Source organism: Vulpes vulpes, chromosome 1 (assembly GCF_048418805.1).
Source record: "Vulpes vulpes isolate BD-2025 chromosome 1, VulVul3, whole genome shotgun sequence".
NCBI lineage: Eukaryota > Metazoa > Chordata > Mammalia > Carnivora > Canidae > Vulpes > Vulpes vulpes.
In genome coordinates this window covers 85,110,430-85,124,362 of record NC_132780.1, presented here as the reverse complement: position 1 = coordinate 85,124,362, position 13,933 = coordinate 85,110,430, and the positions used below count along the sequence as shown (strand labels likewise).

General features: G+C 36.4%; 2 pseudogenes; one reads left to right on the top strand and one right to left on the bottom strand.

The window, feature by feature from the left end:
• The first annotated feature begins 369 nt into the window (after positions 1–369).
• On the top strand, positions 370–11,681 carry LOC112919398 (large ribosomal subunit protein uL4 pseudogene; annotated as a pseudogene).
• Positions 11,682–12,611: 930 nt separating this feature from the next.
• LOC112919399 (large ribosomal subunit protein eL18-like) lies at positions 12,612–13,570 on the bottom strand (annotated as a pseudogene).
• Between the last annotated feature and the right edge of the window lie 363 nt (positions 13,571–13,933).

Below are 13,933 nucleotides of genomic sequence, written 5' to 3'. Positions count from 1 at the left end.
TAACTTTTTAAAGAACAAAAGTCTGCTGCTGATTCCATCTGTGGACTGGTGTCGGGGCTTTACAAAGCATTGACTTGACTAGGGTGAACTGTTTACAACATCTCTCTCCTATGAAATTTTTCTTTTGATCCATAAGATACTTTTTTGCAAAAGATTTGGAAGTGGAAGTGAAGCAGCAACTGTCTTTTTTTAGTGCCCAAAGGTTGAAGCAAGGTCATCAGGTGTTTTTGTAGCTCATGAACACTCTTGAGTATTTGTTGACCCACCTCTTCAGTATGGGATGGCAGCCAAATCTGCACCTGTTTCATCTGTCCCCACATCCTTCTGGAGTTTTTTTTAACTCCTGCCACATGTGTGTTCAGATCCATGATGACGACTGCCAGTGGGTTCTGTGAAATATTCACATCTTCTAGCTTGGAAGCTTTGAGATTTGAGAACTGGTTTCAATTTGTCCCTGTGAGATCCAGTTTGCCCCTACTTTCCCTGACTCCCCAGATATATTATCTTCAGATAGCTTCTTGTTTACTCAAAGCTGTGGGATCAGGTGTAGAATCAATAGCCTTACTGAGTCTGCTTAACTCTCACAACTGTGTAAGGTCAAATCCTTATAGCAAATACCTTTACACGCATGCATGTGAATGCACACATCCCACACCTATGGAAATATATAGACATGTATGTATATAGGGGTGGCATTTCTTTGATTGAACCCTGATTAATACAGTTAGTCTGTGAGATGTTAGAGGTAAATTGCCTAAGAGTGCTGATCTTTCTGTGTGTATGTGTGTGTGTGAAGACACATGAATATGACTGACATAAAGGCATTGTTGGTTAATATAATGCTAACTATTGAAACCAAAAGATCTTAAAACAAACTTAGCAATTTAACATTACAAGTATTTTTTCTTGGTCTGTAAAAGTCTAGTATATGTGTTCTTGCTTGGTAGGGAGAGAACACACTCTTTTTTTGTACCTGTTTAGAAACCCTTCCTGAGGAAATTAAAGAAGTGGCTTCTCAAGTTTCTCTGGGCAATAAAATTTAGCCAACAGATGGGAGAAAAAAGAGGGTAGAATATATGTATGTACTTTGTAGCCACATCAGGTTAGAAGTGGCACCATTCTGCTTATGTTCCATTGTGAGAACAAGTCCCACAGCACTACATAGAAGATAGGGATGCTGGGACAGACTTACAGATGCAGCAGCCCATTCCCGCCCACAACTGCATTGTGAAAGGACAGCACAGTGATTGGGGAACAGGTAACCATCATTGCCACATAGAATTGTATGTAAAAAATTACTGTTAAATCAGAAAAACCTACCATCTTTATTTGATATTGAATTTCAGCCTGGTTCCTGGCTTGGATAAAAAGAAAAAAAGAATTAAAATAAGTCTGTAGGGAACCAGAGAAGAGGATCTGGCCAACTTCAGGATGGCTTGTTCAATTGTATCCTAAGGCAAATGGAAAGCAGTACAGCTTGCAGCCACCTTAGATCTGGCTCTTGGAGTTCAAGCTAAACTGAAAGATCCATTTGAAAATTCTACACTAACTGCCAAATCCATTAATGTCTAAGTTCCATCTGAATGTGTCTTGAAGGTAGCTCGCCAAATCCTGGATGCAACAGTTCCACCACGGTTTGACTTCTTTGTTCCTTGATCTTGGCTAGCTGCAGGTACAGATATCACTGGCCTGGAGGAAGCACTTATGTACCAGCATTTGGTACACCTTTTGGAATAAGTTGGCTGGCTAAGTTTACAGGCCTTTCCCCTGCTTTCCCTCCAGACGTGGCAGTCTTTGTGCCAAAGTCAAAGTCAACTTCTACTTGAAATCCAATTCTGTGTTCTTTAAATATATTTTATATTAAGTATTTCCAGTTTTCTATATAGCTAAGTGATCATATATTTGTCATTTAGAAATAAATCAACATCTAATTAGAACTCACATATGTTTGTGTTTTTCCTCCATTTACTCATTTGTATGTAAAATTATTTTTCATTGCATTTTTTTCCTGATCTGATTTTCTATTTTGGCATTTTCCCCTTATGTTTGTTTCATGGACTGAGACTTTGTGATCTAATACAAATCACGCAACTATCAAAGAAGCAAGATTTAGTAAGGACTATGTGTAATTCAACAAGCTGTGCATCTGCCAAAAATCTCTTTTCGCTAAAAGCAGCACATCTGATAAATTTTTGACTTACTCTTTTGACAGTTTGCTCTCCCTCAAGAAAGGGGAAACAACCATAAGTACTATTCTGTACTTAATTCTAATCAACAAAAATGTCTTTTTGGTGCTATCAAGGTAAGGTAAGACTCAAAAGAAAGTACTCACCATCTTAGCATTTTTATATCTAAGAGAGGAATGCTGAGACCAGAGATTGAACAAAAGCATAAAAAAGCAGGTTCTACAAGTTTGGGGAAAAAACAATCCAGCAAACCAATTTGGGGGAAGAAATTAGCTCAAGGCTGCTGAAAATCTTTCAAAAAGAAAAGTTTGTAACCTAGGCACAAATGATCCAAGGAAGAAGAAAGACAACCATTTACAGTGAGTGTTCCAAAATTTTTTGTGCTTTTAAAAAACACTTAAAATAATGGGGAAAATTTTATATAATCAGTAATAATTATAGAAAAGCATCATGGAACCATACAAATGGCGTTATAAAAAGCTAAACACCCAGAATCAAAAGAACGTTCCAAAAATACAGTAGATCTAGTACATAAAAAGCACTGCCCATTAGGTACAAAAGGATTCAAGACTGAGTTAGTCATGCTTTTAGCTTGACTAAAAGCTAAATGAATTTAGCTTTTCAATGAATTTTCAACCAGTTGCTAAGGGAATTAAATGTTTCTAAATCTCTTTTAAGAGCAAAAAAAAAAAAAAAATCAAAGATAGAAGAGCTCATGGCTTTATCAAGGTTTCATCAGTGATTTACTGAAAATATAAAACTGTGAGAAATGATAACTTCAATTCCTAGTTTGGTTCTGTTTTTACTGTAAAGAATGATTTAAATTAACAAGATAAATTTCAAAGTAAAATTCTGCATTTAAGTTAAATAAATGCAACTAGTAAAAGCACTGCTTAATAGCTGCTCATATGAAAAATATGTGGGAGTTTTAGATTATAAAGTCAATGTAAGAACGCAGAATGGCAAGGCTGTCAAAATAATATAAATGTAGACTTTACCAAAAAAAAGAATTCTGATTCCTGGAAATGAAACTCACATTATAGTTTGAAGCAGTCACATGTAAAAATCTCAGATTTATAAAGAATATGTCAGGGTTGCCTGTTTTAGGTGGTATATGTTGTTACAGACTAACATCAAAATAAAAAGAATTAACAATACAGCACCTATGTGTGTGCATGCATATACATATGTTCAAAGGCATTAGAAGGCTCTCTAGGAAGCCATGATTTGAGGTATCAGGACTCCAGAAATAAGCAAAATGAATTGATATAGGTCTGGATTTCTGTAGAAATTTTCCTCTGTGATATTTCAGTAAAAGTCTAAGAAGCTGAGAATCAGTGGCAGACTAATGAGTTGGGATCCTGAGTTAAGATTTCAACAGTCTCACTAAGATTCCAAAGTTGCTATAGCAGTCCAGAGTTGAGAGAAATGAAGATGTTCGGAAAACAAAAAACATATTACAGTGATCCCAATAGTCTGCACTGTTTTCCCCCTTGAGGTATCTGCCAATTCATAAACAGTGAAGAACCAAAAGGCTACAAAGCAAAGCAGAAAGATTTGACTAAGAAGCTGGGAAACTGAATTCTCAATAGTTTCACAAAGGTGTGAACACTACACCTGGAATCAAAGCCTGTAAGCAGAAGAGAGGCCTCTGGACTTGCAGTTAGGACCGTACAAAATCAGCACTCTAAGATTAAGATTCAAAAAGAAGTTAACCAGTGTATAGAAAAAAATTATCTGCAAACTAGTTATGTTCCAGTCTAGTTTAAGATTACATGTCCTATTCTGAATATATGCAAGAAACAAAAGTTAATTCTATCTGGAAAAAAAGAACATTAACAAGATCCTCAAATTCTTTCTACAACAGTTCATAAGCAATGATTGGTCTATAAGGTAGACTAGAAGATGGTAACAAGTGACTGAAAACTAAGAGAAAAAAAGTTAATAAAAACAGAACCACAGGAATTTAGATATTGGTGTTAATAGACTTGGATTTTTAGCGTAACTATGATTAATATGTCAAAGGAAAAAGATGAGAAGATATATGAACTTACCAGAGAATTGGGATCTATAAAAACATCAAATGTAAAACATATAAGCAAAAAATATAATAGTTGAAGTTAAGAACACAACAGATGGTTTAACTGTCGATTAGACACGTAGAAGAAAAGATTAGTGAATTAGAAAACAAGTCAATAAAACGTATTAAGACTGAAAACAAAAAAAAACAAAAAGTAAAGGTATGTAAAGGAATATAAGAACCATATGGGATACCAGTAAAGATCCAGAGTTATTTCCCAGAAGAAGTGGACAAGCATAACACAAAGGACAAGATAGTAGGCTTACATTTAAAACTATTACTATTTACATTGAATATAATTGCCAGACTGGGTAAAAATAACAAAACTCAAGTATTTGTTGTTTATAGGAGACATACCTAAATACAAAGACACAGAAATATAAAAGTCACAAAAAAGAAGAGATCCAGACTGCACAAACCTAAGCAAAACAAAGACATATACATACACAAGATAAGGTCGTACTGTTAGTCAAAGTAGATTTTAAGGCAAGATATATTATTACTGATTAGAAGAGATGTTTTAATATAATATAATGGTCAATCTATCAGGAAGATATATCAATTCTAAATTTGATGCAAGTAATAAAGTAGCTTCAAAATATATACAGCAAAAATGAATGCAACTAGCAGGAAACATACACAATCACCATCATTGTAGTAGGTCTTTTTTAAATGCATTTCTCTCAGTATCTGATAGAATATGCAAACAAAATCACTAAATATTTAAAATATTCGGAAATCGGGAATGGGCTAAATGGGTGATGGACATTAAGGAAGGCACTTCTTTGTGATGAGCACTGGGTATTATGTGTGAGTGATGAATCACTGAATTCTACTCCTGAAACCAATGCTGCACTGTATGTTAACTAACTTGAATCTAAATAAAAACTTGGAAGAATAAGTGAATAATATTTGAAAAATGCAATTAATGAACCTGACCTAGTTGACATATTTAAACACTGCACACAACAACTTCAAAATATATATTCTTTATAAGTGCATCTGGAAAATTTATAAAATTAACTTTTCATACAGCCAGTTTCAACAAATTTCAAAAGATTGAAATCATTCAACATATGTTTTCTGGCAACAATGCAATTAAGCTAAATGAATGTACTTTTAAGGGGGAAATTCCAAAATGCTTAAACATTTGAGTGTTGAAGATTTCCAGGGCCACTCTCAGGTTCAGTGACTCACTGGGAGGAGTCAAAGATTCAGTACATAGTCATACTAAACTATGATACATTACATGAAAGGATACAGAGCAAAATCAACAAAGGGAAAGGTACATGGAATGAAAACTAGGGGAAATTAGGTGTAAGTTTCTGGAATTCTCTCCTGGTGAAGTCACACAGGATGCCCTTAATTTCCCCAACTACAATTTGTGGCAACATATGTGAACTGCTGCCAACCACAGAATCATAGACACCTCATGCCCAGAGTTTTTACTGGGGGCTGGTCATAAGGGTAGCCTCTGCCTGGTATATACCAAAATTCCAGGCTCCCAAAAGGAAAGCAGGTGATCGGTATAAACTATGTTGTCTGCATAGCTAGGAATAGTGAACCACTCTTACCAGTTGGTGGGGGGATGATGATGATGTTCCCAGACGTCAGCCAATGGCCAACCTTGTGATCAGGCCTTTCAACATATAGCAGTTAGGTTCGGTGTGTTAACTCGTTTCTGCATATAATGGATCACAGAAGACTTTACAATGGGAATTAGAACATATGTTTACTTAAATGATAATGAAAATATGATGTATCAACACCTATGTTGCCACTAAAGCTACACTTAGAAATTTCTCTCTCTAAATGCAGGTGTTAGAAAAAAAGAAAGTCTGAAAATCAATCCAAGTATTCATGTAAATAAATCAGAAAAATAACAAACTAAACTCAATAAAATTTAAAAAGACAACCCCATAGAAAAGAGAAAATAAACATAGTCAAAAATTACTTCTTTGAAAAATGTAATAAAAACAAAACACTTGTGGGAGGACTAATCAGGAGAAAAAGAATAATGTGAATTGCATATACCAGGGATAAAAAGGAAACATTACAGATATTTTAACCATTACAAGAATAATGAAAATATAACCAATTTATGCTAGTCAATTTAAAAATTTACATGAAATTTACCAATTCCTTGAAAAAACACAGCTTATTAATACTGATACAAAGAACATAAAATCTTACTAAGATACATAAATAAAATAAATATGTAATTAAAAACCATTCAATAAATTAAAGCTCCAGGATCACCTGGCTTTAGCAACAAACTCAATAAACTTTTCATGAAGAAATAACACTAAGTACACATGAGCTTGTCTAAAAAATAAAAAAAAGAAATATTTCTCAGCTCTATTTATGAGTATAGCATAATCTTGATACCAAAACTTACAAAGACATTGCAAGAAAAGAAAATTATAAATGCAAAAATCCTAATCCAAATATTAGCAAATCAAATTTAGGAATATGTAAAAATGGGAACACATAGAAAGTTGGATTTATTCCCAGAATGCAAGTTTGGCTTAACTCTCAGAAATCAGTAGACATAATTCAGTACAGTCACAAAATAAAGGAGGGAACCAGATCAGCTCATTACACATGAAAAAGTGTTGGATAAAATTTCAACACCTTTTCATTATGCATGCTTGTATAGCCAATGTAACGGCAGGAGGGTATTAAATTTGTTTAAATGGAGAGTTGCTGTTTGAGAGGGAATATCATAAGGAGTTTTTTCTTGTGAAATTACCAACAGCAAAATAGAGTCATGTCTTTCTCTCTCTCTCTTTCTCTCTTTCTTTCTTTATCTCCTTCTCTTCCTTTCTTTCATTTGGTCAGAGGAGCAGAAAATTGATTGGCCAAAAGATGCAGGGCTTTTCTTTTCCTCCCTTTAGCCAAGCAACCTCATATTTGCCCTTATGGCAATGCTCTTTGTAGGAAGAAATTTCCCCCACAAAACTACACCTGCCTAGCCTTTGTGTTATTTGACATAGGAATGAAGCAACAGGTTCATGAATATAGTGGTACTTGCTAGTTTATCTGAGTAGCTAAGTCCTTCGGAGCAAAAACAGGATTTGAAGGAATGGTCCACAGGACAAGAGCATATTACAGCAGAGTAAGAAGAGATTCAAGCTGGTCCAGATTCTGGAGACTGAGCCTCCTTGGGGAAATGTCAAACTCATCTGGGATACCACAATAGGGTACCCAGGCACTAGTGGAGGAAGGTATCTGAATTGGAAGGGAGAGGAATGAGACAAACTGTGAATCTAAACCTAAAAAGAGAAGATATGGAATCCATACTAGGAAGAGACCTTGGAAAACATCTTTGAATGCAGGGAAACCAAAGACCTTAGGGATACCTGGCTTCTTGAAGGTCACAGGGCTAGTCAGTAGTAGCAGGAGGAAAATAAAAGCCCTGGTGTTTCGATTTCTAGAAAAATACTCTTCCTATCACATGAAACGAAAATATTATAACTGTCCCTATCTAGGTTTTTTAATACTAATTGAACAGCTGACCATTAAGCCTGCAGAAGCTGATAAGAATACAATTTCTACTTTAAATAAAAAATGAAGCACTGAAAATAGTGTTTAAGTAGGTTTTTTTTAAATTGAAATATATTTGACATATAACACTGTGTAAATTTAAGGTGTACAATGTGTTGATGTGATACATTCATATAATTTTCACTGTAGTGATAATTAGCCCCTCTATCATGTCACTTAATTATCATTTCTTTTTTAGGGATTGGAATAATTAATATCTAGTCTCTTAGTAAGTTTGACGATTAAAATACAATGTCATTGTCTTTCTCACTATATTGTGAAACTCCATTAGAGCTGCAGAACTTATTTACTACTTGTTGCAAGTTTGTACTCTTAAACAACACCTTTCCTCCTCTCTTATCCCCCTACCTCCAAGCCCCTGTAACCACTATTTTGCTCTCTGTTTTTATGGATTTGGCTTTTTTAGATTCCACCTATAAGTGAGAACATGCAGTATTTGTCTTTTTCTGTCTGACTTATCTCACTTTACATGTCCTCAAGATTCATCCATGTTGTTGCAAATGACAAAACATCCTTCTTTCTCATGGCTGGATAATATTCCATTGTATATATGTACCATATCTTTACCCATTCATCCATCAAAGGGTTCTTAGGTTGTTTCCATATCTTGGCTATTGTGAACAATGGTGCAGTTAATAGAGGAGTGCAGATATCTTTTGAATACCCTGTTTTCATTTCTTTTGGGTATATACTCAGAAATGGAATCCAGCTTTGTTTTGTTAACAAATGTAAAAAAAAACCAAACAAACAAACAGCAGTTTGTGAAGACAGATAAAAGAAATGACAATTGAGGAAACTTCCAAGATTTGCCTTTATCTTCACTCTTAGATTCTATATTCCTCAAGAGAAAGTGTTTTTACCAATTTATTTTATTTCTACTTCATTGTGTTACAAGAGGTGTGTGGTTATAGCAGTCCAGTAATAAATGCTTATTAAATGAATGCAAGGAAATATCTGTTTTTAAAAACCCAATAACCCCTCTTATTTTCACTATAAGATTTCTGTTCCTATGCCCATCTAATTATAGAAGAGTTAAAAATCCAGGTTAGACAATTTGACATTGTGTTGATATTCTCTCCTATCATTCCTGTAGCAGAGACTAAGTCACCAAATAGCCATTGTCCTTTGCATTTCTGGTCCCCCTTTGTAGTTGCTTAGGCTTTATGACTGTGTTCTGGCCAATGGAAAATGTGTCAAGTAATTTCAGTGCTTAAAAATATTTCCCAGTTCCTCCACCCCAGTCTGCTGTGGTTTGGTAACTTTGAGGCCACATGTTCTAGACTCCATAACCTCATGATGGAGTGAGCCACTAAGCCTGTGCTGGGTTTTGACTGACAGAGAAAAAAAAATCTTTATTATGCTAAGCCTCTGCAATCTGAGTTCACCTCTAACATCAGCTATTTACAATTACTTTATATGTGTTCCTTCTCCCACCAAATGCTATAATACAATGTGTTTTGAAAACTTAAACTCTTTTGTGCTGACCGTTCTTAAAACTATATTATTCAAACAATATTTTCTTGGAGTTTTTTTATAGAAGGACAGAGGGATCAGAGCTATATAGTAAAACAAAACTGCTTAATTATTTTCAACAGCTTTACCTGATGCCATTGGAACTATCTCTCTCTAAAAGTACATGTGGTGTACTCATATTCTTGAGACATTTTTTACTGATTTAAATTAGTAGATAATAAAAGTTAATTCTTGGTCTTAAGTTCAGAAGTGACATAGAAATACCTTCTTTATGTCACATCAAATTTTGAGTGGTTACAACAGACATCAATTGAACACATATATATTAAGAGCTGTGTTAGGTAGTGTCAAGAGAGTTGAAAAGAATTTAAGGCCTTGCTTTCAAAGAATCTACCAGCTTGCCAGACCAATGTGACATGCCCACATCCAACAATGGATCTATAAATAACACTTATTCACATTTAACCAGAGAATGCACCTTTTCCAAAGCATCAAGTTTCCTTTGCTGTGTTTTGATTCAATCATAATGTGTTTAACACCGTAGTTTGGCATCAAATTATAATCTCAGCAGCAGGCTAGGAAGATAACTCTGAAGTTAAAAAAGTTAAGAATAAAGTTGTAATGGGATCTGAAGAAGGTTGCGTCTTGTCAGGTACATATGATATTGAAATAATATCATCAGTCTAAGCAAGTAAAGGAAAACTTTGGGTTTCCCTTATGCAAAGAAACCTCCCCCACTCAGATAATTCAAAACTCAAAGGATTTTTAGAGGCGAAGAATCCTAAATTAGATTTAAAATAAGTAAGAAAGAAGCCATGAGGAACTTTCCCTCCAGATTTTATAAAAAATTGCTAATTTCTCCGAAACTGTGTACTTAAATATTTTAATCAGAGACCATTACAGCACATACATTACAAATAATAGATTGAAGAAAAAGAAAGTGAGAGCCAAAATTATTGCAGGTGGGCAGTTTTCATCAGAGAATTGAAGTTTGTAAAAGAATAATCAAACAAAAAGTATATAAGAGAAATATAATAATGGATAAAAATATTAAAAGCAACTAACAAGGCTGGGTTGAGAGGAGCGTGGCCCTCTCCTCTTCCTGCAAGGGCCTGTGTTCATCCGTTGATATCTGTGTACTCCGAAAAGAGGGAATCATCTGGCAAAAATGTTACCTTGCCTGCTGTGTTTAAGGCTCCCATTCGACCCGATGGTGTGAACTCTGTTCACACCAACTTGCGCAAAAACAACAGACAACCATATGCTGTCAGTGAATTATCAGGTCATCAAACCAGTGCTGAGTCTTGGGGTACTGGCAGAGCCGTGGCTCGAATTCCCAGAGTTCGAGGGGTGGGCCTCACCATTCTGGCCAGGGTGCTCTTGGAAATATGTGTCGTGGAGGCCGCATGTTTGCACCAACCAAAACCTGGCGCCATTGGCACTGCAGAGTGAACACAACACAAAAGTGATGCACCATCTGCTCTGCCCTGGCTGCCTCAGCCTCACCAGCACTGGTCATGTCTAAAGGTCATCGTATTGAGGAAGTTCCTGAACTTCCTTTGGTGATTGAAGATAAAGTTGAAGGCTACAAGAAGACCAAGGAGGCGGTTTTGCTTCTTAAGAAACTTAAAGCCTGGAATGATATCAAAAAGGTCTATGCCTCTCAGCGAAGGAGAGCTGGCAAGGGCAAAATGAGAAACCGTCGTGGTATCCAGCGCAGGGGACCCTGCGTCATCTACAGTGAAGACAACGGTATCATCAAGGCCTTCAGAAACATCCCTGGAATTACTTTACTTAATGTAAGCAAACTGAATGTTCTGAAACTTGCTCCTGGTGGGCATGTGGGACGTTTCTGCATTTGGACTGAAAGTGCTTTCCTCAAGTTAGACGATCTGTATGGCACTTGGGGTAAGGCTGCCTCCCTCAAGAGTAACTACAACCTTCCCATGCATAGAATGCTTAATGCAGACCTCAGCAGAATCTTGAAAAGCCCAGAGATCCAAAGAGCCCTCCGAGCACCACGCAAGAAGATTCATCGTAGGGTCCTGAGGAAGAATCCACTGAAGAACCTAAGAATCATGTTGAAGCTAAACCCGTATGCAAAGACCATGCACCGGAACACCATTCTTCGCCAGGCCAAGAATCACAAACTCCGGATGGATAAGGCAGCAGCAGCCTTAGAAGCCAAATCGGAGGAGAAGGGGGTTCCAGGCAAGAAGCCCATGGTAGGGAAGAAAGGAAAGAAGGCTGTTGGTGTGAAAAAGCCGAAAAAAACTTTGGTAGGAAACAAGGCTGCAGCTACCAAGAAACCAGCAGCTGACAAGAAACCTGCAGAAAAGAAACCTACCACCCAAGAGAAGAAGCCCGCTGACTAAAAACTTATATTTGTTTATTCCATAAAACTCAATCATTTTGGACAGCTAATTTTAAATTAAGACCTGATCAAAGACAGTGAGAAACATTAAAAAAGGGGGGGGGGGCAACTAACAAAAGGGACACATTAAGTTCAAAGGATCAATAACAAGTTTTATCTGACTTTTGGACAAGTATTATAGAAATAGGAGGCAAAAGAATGACATCTTTAAATGCTGAAAGAAAAAACTTCCAACCTAGAATTCTGTAACAAGTGAAAAATCGTATTTATTTATTCATTTATTTATATTGATGTATAGTTGACATACAATATTATATTTCAGGTGTACAAAGTAGTGATTGGACAATTATATATATTACAAAATGCTCACCACCTTAAGTGTAGTTATCACCTGTCACCATGATTTATTACAACAATGTAATGTTATTACAATATTATTGACTATATTCTCATACTGTACTTTTCATCCTCGTGAATTATTAATTTTATGACTTGATGTTTGTAGGTCCTTGTCCGCTATGTCGCCCATCTCTCCACTCTCCTCCCCTCTGGCAACCACTAGTTTGTTCTTTGTATTTACGAGTCTGTTTCTTTTTTGTTGTTGGTTTGCTTTGAGTTTTAGATTCTACATGTAAGTAAAATAATACGGTATTTATCTTTCTTTGTCTAACTTAATTTCACTTAATTCACTTAGCATAATATCCTCAAGGTCCATCCCTGTTGCTGAAAATCCCATACTTTTGTATGGCTGAGCAATATTCCTTTATATATATATGTAATGTAATATATATATATTACATATATATATATTATACTAATATATATATATTATATATACTAATATATATATACTAATATATATTATATATTATATTATATATATATTATATATATATGTAATATATATATATATTACATCTTCTTTATTCATTCATCTATATTGATGGACACGGCTTTCTTTAACAACTTGGCTATTGTAAATAATACTTCTATAAACACAAGGGTGCATACACCCTTTTGAATTAGTGTTTTAGTTTTCCCAGGTAAATACCCGGAGATGGAATTGCTGGATCATGTGGTTGTTCTATTTTTAATTTTTGAAGAACCCCCATAATGTTTTCCAGAGTGGCTGCAGCAGTTTGCCTTCCCCCCAACAGTGCACAGTGCTCCCCTTTCTCCACATCCCCGCCAGTACTTGTTAGTTCTTGCTTTTTTAATACTAGTCATTTGATGGGTCTGAAATGATACTCTTTTTTTTTCTTTTCTTTTTGCATTCAAAATCTTTTTAATAACAAGGCAGGATCTGGGGTTAGTTTTTGTAGCCTCGCTGGCCCTGCGGCCTCTGGCACGCTCGAACTTCTGGCCCTTGGATCTCACGTAGGGTTTGGTGTGGCTGTGTGGGGTTCCTGGGGCCTTGCCAAAGTGTCTGTACACCTCTCGGCCCTTGCGTGGACCAGAGAGTTAGACGGCGCCACAGCCCTTGGGGGAGTCCAGGGACAACTGATCGAAGGTGAGCATCTTGCCTCCAGCTTTGAGGATGCGGCCCCGGGCACGGCTACTCACGCGCAGTGCACACACCTTCAGCTTGGGCACCTCCTGGACACGCACATCATCCGTTATGGTCCCTACAACCACAGCTGTTTTGTTTTCCCGGCCAGGCAGTTTCATCTTCTGGATCATCCGGGAAAGGGACAGAGGTGGCCGGTTGGTGCGACTCATGAACAACCTCTTCAACACAAACTGGTTAAAGGTAGAGTTGGCTCGTCTGGCCAGAAACCTGTACAGCTTGACCAACAGTCTCAAGTAGATGTCCTGGCTCTTGGGCTCCTTGCGCCCAACCTTTCGGTCCTTGTTGTGGCAGATGTCGACTCCCAGGATGGCGCCTCCTGCTCAGCCAGGTCCGGAAAGAGAGAACCTGAAATGATATTCTCAGTGTGGTTTTGATTTGCATTTCTCTGATGATAAATGATGTTGAGCATCTTTTAATGTTGTCTGTTAGCCATCTGTATGTCCTATTTGGAAAAATATCCATTCAGGTCCTCTGCCCAGAAAAATTTTCTTTAAAAATTATGATAAGTACTTTTCAGCAGATAAAAGATTTACACTACAAATAATACTAAAGAGACTTTTTCCAGGCTGAAGGAAAAGGGATCCTGGATAGACACACAAGACTACAGGAAGAATGAAGAGCAGCAGAATGGGTAAAAATTTGGGTGATTAAAAATGGTAAATTTAAAACAACAATCACAACAA